The 4,957-nt window shown below is 37.8% G+C and overlaps 1 pseudogene; it reads left to right on the forward strand.

Annotated features, from left to right (window-relative positions):
* Positions 1-4,511: 4,511 nt before the first annotated feature.
* On the forward strand, positions 4,512-4,695 carry LOC129251397 (U2 spliceosomal RNA; annotated as a pseudogene).
* The last annotated feature ends 262 nt before the right edge of the window (positions 4,696-4,957 follow it).

Raw genomic sequence — 4,957 nt, forward strand, 5'->3', positions numbered from 1 at the left:
CTCCAATCATTGAAGTTTTTTCGCAAAGGGATTGATAGAGCTGTCAGTTGGCGGCGTCCCTTTTTAATTTTGACTATTTTTTAAGAAGGCAGGGAAGCGAGTTGGCTTGAATTTCACAAAATACCGGGTAACGATCACTTCCGTATAGGTTGTCGAGTACGTACCAAGTGCGCCTAAGGCTTAAATTTGCGTCAACTAACGTAAGGTCAACATGTGTAAAAGTGTTATGCGTAGAAAGGTGTGTCCGACATCCGTCATTTAAGATGACGACATTTTTTATGAAGATTATAATTTTCATCGTTATACCCCGAGCATTTGATTTTGGAGAGCCCCATAATGGGCTACAAGTATTGAAATCGCCTAGAAGTTGCGTGGAATAATAGAAAGAAAATATGGCTTTCATAGAACTTTTGGTAAGGTGGTAGGTAAGTGTTGACTATTGCAAATGAAGGGGAATGATGGAATTCGATGAATATGGATATGGAACTTTTGGATTAATATTCTGCGGGGTACATTACGCTTAATAAGAATGGCCACTCCTTGCCTAGAAGTATGTATTTTTGCATTGCTATTGTTAAAACAGCCTAAGTACTTTTTTGGTGTGATTATGTGTTTAATGATGGGGGGATATGGGTTTCTTAGTTCGAGTTTCTTGGTCTAAGAGATCAAGCTCATTGTAGTTATTAAAATATTTTTTGATATTCCATTGTGTAATTTTAAAAGACATTATTATAGTACATGCATAATATAATATTTACAGAGTATAATTTAGTTGATGAGTTTGGATTATAAGTACTATGTGTATGGATAGGGGTTTGTTGCAGTAGTAAATATAATGGTTCAACACATTTGCTTAGAAACTATTGTAGATGTACTCGTATATGTAAACTATCATAAACTATTTTGTATTAGATTTGTTTCTTTTTCTATATGTACGAGGTGTTATCAAAAAGTATCGCGAATTTTCGAAAAATTATTTATATATTCATTAATATCTATTTTCTCCCTTTCGAAGTAATCACCATGAGATATTATGCACTTGTGCCAACGTTTTTTGCAATCTTCGAAGCACTTCAAAACAATTTTTTTTTTATCTTGTTCAGCTCCTCCTTCGATGCCGTCTTTATCTCGTCAATCGTAGCGTAGAGTCGTCCTTTCTCTTCAGTTTCGAGAACAAGAAAAAGTCACAGGGGGCCAGATCTGGAGAATACGGTGGCTGTGGCAACATTAGTGCTTTTTTTTTGGGCAAAAAGTCGCGCACAAGCAACGTTGTGTGAGCAGGGGCGTTATGGTGATGCAAGAGCCAATTTTTGTTCTTGTACAAATTCGGGCGTTTTAGGCGGATTGCCCCGCGTAAATTGCGCATAACTTGTAGGTAATATTTCTTATTGACCGTTTTACCCTGTGGTAAGAACTCATGATGCACAACACCCCTGCAATCGAAGAAAACGGTAAGCAAAACTTTTACATTCGACCGAACTTGGCGCGCTTTTTTCGGTCGTGGTTCGTGCGGCAGCTTCCATTGAGATGATTGAGTTATGGTTTCCACGTCATAACCATAAACCCACGATTCGTCACCAGTTATGACCCTCTGGAGCAAATTTGGGTCGTCGCGGACAGAGTCCAACATGTCATTAGCAATGTCCATGCGATGCTGCTTTTGGTCGAAATTGAGCAGTTTTGGTACGAATTTTGTGGCGACACGTCTCATGTCAAATCATTGAAAAAAAAAATCGAATGGCAGGAGCCAATCGATATGTCTAGGTCTTCAGCAACTTCTCTGACGGTGGTTCGACGATTGGCCAATACCATTTCTTTCACTTCTTCAATTTTTTCGTCTGTTGTTGAAGTGCTCAGGCGTCTGGCACGCTTTTCGTCATTCACATCTTCTCGGCCTTCTGAGAACATTTTGTACCTCCGATAAACGTTGCTTTGGTCCAAAGCGGCTTCTCCGTACGACACAGTCAATATTCGGAATGCATCCGCGCACTTAATTTCGTTTTTCACATAAAATTTGATACTGGTTCTTTGATCCATCTTTTTGAATAGGTAAAAATCGAAGACGAGTAGAAACACGTGCAAGCAAAGCAGCTATCAACAATTAACTGAACATTCACAATCGCCGAACTCATCGGCATGAGTGAGAGACATGAGCACCAACATATCGCCACAAAAAACTCGAAATTCGAATATACGTAACCTGCGAAAATTCAAAATTCGCGATAGTCTTTCAACACACCTCGTATTATATGTTCTTCAGGTGGAGTTTTTATTGTTGGAGATGTAACTTTGTTGTTGCTGCTGATCGCAGTTAAGGCTTTGGAGAGATTTGTGGTAAAAAGATGTTAAATTCCATAGCATTTTTTGTAGTTGCTTCGCAAGTAATGTGGTTTGCTGAAATAATATGGGATAAGTATTTGTAATTTGCACTTGTGTTTCAACTGCCGGTAGGCATTTGTTTTGAGTAATGGGCGCTGGGATGTGATTATTATTGTAGTACTGTTTTTATTGGTTGGTGTTTGTTTTGAATTATTTTGTTAATTATTGGTTCACTGATTTGTTTTTGGTTATTAACGAGCTGTTGGTGTTCAGCTTTACATTTCTGTTTTCTTCAGGTAGGTTATTTTTGAAACAGCGCTCGCGTACAATGAAGAGCTGAGCTATAATTAATTTGGGGACTTGTAAATTTTGTTGGCTTCACGCATAGAGTAATTTTCTTGTGTTTTTATTATTAGCACTCCTTTTGTCTGTAGGTATTTTGAGCACGAGCTGTATGTTGCTGCGTGTTCTCCAGCGCAGTTCGCACAGTAGGTTCTTATAAATTGTTCTGGAACGTGAAGACGAAGATTACACGAGACGCAAGCGGTCATACCTTTAACATTTTTTTGGGTATAGCCGATTTTTTGGCGTGTTTTATAGCGCATTGGGTTGGGGAAAAAAGGCCGGAAAAACATGTTAATCCATGCGATGTTTATCTTCTCAGGTATGCGATAGCTGTCGAATGTGATGAGAACAACACCGGTTGGTTTTAAAACTCCTTCGGTTGTAAATTGGAGTTAATATACATGCATTCATATACATGCTTACATTCGAAAGCGGAATGATCTTGTTTATAACCTTGCATATAACCAGTAAGGCTTTATGTACCGCGAAGATGGAATAGGATGAATGATGTTTGCCCGGATCGGTGGATTTGATTGTAAGGAGCTTTGGATCGTCTTTTTTGATGACCGGGAGTCATGGAAACTGTAGGTTTCTAACTTGCGGTTTTTTTCTTTTCGCTCGAGGGCTGGGGGATAAGCAAACCTATTATTACCAAGGATAGTGGTCCCAAGAGCCATTTCACACTTCATTATGTTATCTGTGTGTAAGTGTTAAAATGGTATGTATTATACATACATAAGGCACATAGAATGTACATAGAAGGTAAAGAAAATTAGCACACTAAACACAATAACACGTAGTCGCTATGCTTAACCCCTTGAACGGAAATCACGTCCAGCTCGTCATAAACTTTCCTGAACAAACTGACAATCTATACAATATATGTATATATAACTAGTATATAACGATAAATTTTCATACAGGGTGGGCCAAATAAGACCTACTAATGTTAAACACAAATAACTTTTGCAATAATCATTTATTTTGGTTAATTGTTTTTATGCATTGAATATATTTTATGGAAATTATGTATGAAATATTACATCAGACAAATGTCCACCATTTTTCTCGATACAAAGATTGGCTCTTTTTAACGCGCTTTCCATTACACCACATAATGCTTTTGATTGAATACTCAGTATTTCGTCTCGAATATTTTGCTTCAGCTATCTAATAGTCTCTGGTTTATTAAGATACACTTTGTCTTTTAAATATCCCCATAAAAAGAAGTCGGGCGCAGTCAAATCAGGCGAACGAGGTGGCCAAGGGAAATCTGAATTTTCGGAAATCAGACGTTCGCCAAAAAATTCACGCAGCAGGTCCATAGTTTGCCTAGCAGTATGCGCAATTGCTCCATCTTGTTGAAACCACAAATTCGGATACTGCTTTGCGCATATGAACCAGAAACGCATCATTATTGGAGCAGACGCTAATGCACATCATATTGTTTGGGGTAGTACAAACAACAACACACGAGGTGAGCAACTCTTTGATTATATTCTAGCGAATAAGCTTGATATAAAGGGTGTTTTTGAAGTGAAAACTTCTTTAGAATCGTTGGGAGTGATTTGGGAAAAAGTGAAACGAAAAAAGCGACCAACTTGGCTACGAAGCGTTATATTATATGTTGATATAAACGTAGCGACGAACTAAATAAAAATAACTTTTATTTTTTCTTGTGATTCGAACCAAGGATTTTGGATCGGAAGCTCACATTGCTAGTCGCTCGGCTACCGCGTCATGCTGTAGGTGCTGGCCTAAAAGTTATTTAGTTACGAAGCGTTATATTATATGTTGATATAAATAATTTTTGTGAGCGTGTAATTCTCAAAAGGTTTATTAGGTTTATTATTTAAAATGTATTGACTAGGTAGTGTGGTTATCAGCTTAACATCTGATAGATCCTCCATCGGAGGACAACAAATGTTAAACTAATTTTTGGAAATGGGCGGAGTGTTTTAGGGGCTTGCTCCGCCTCTGCCACGGGTTGACCCGGTATTGCAGTACCGCCGGGATTTCGGCCTTGAATAAATACAGGAAAAAATATACTAATACATTTAGCTTTGGTGGGAAGAGCCATAAATTTTTATATGAATACATGTAGACGAAAATGGATTTTTCTTTTTTTTTGAAATTTGCATTATAGGACATTTCTGATTATTTATTGAAAACACCCAGCAAAACCTGCGTGACCGAAGCTCTAACACAATTACACTTTTTTATATGTTACAAACACATATGCACTCGTATTTCTTTGGAAATCGACTTTTTTTTTTTATGCTCCGTCCCCTTT

This window comes from Anastrepha obliqua, unplaced genomic scaffold (assembly GCF_027943255.1).
Source record: "Anastrepha obliqua isolate idAnaObli1 unplaced genomic scaffold, idAnaObli1_1.0 ptg000012l, whole genome shotgun sequence".
NCBI classification, from domain to species: domain Eukaryota; kingdom Metazoa; phylum Arthropoda; class Insecta; order Diptera; family Tephritidae; genus Anastrepha; species Anastrepha obliqua.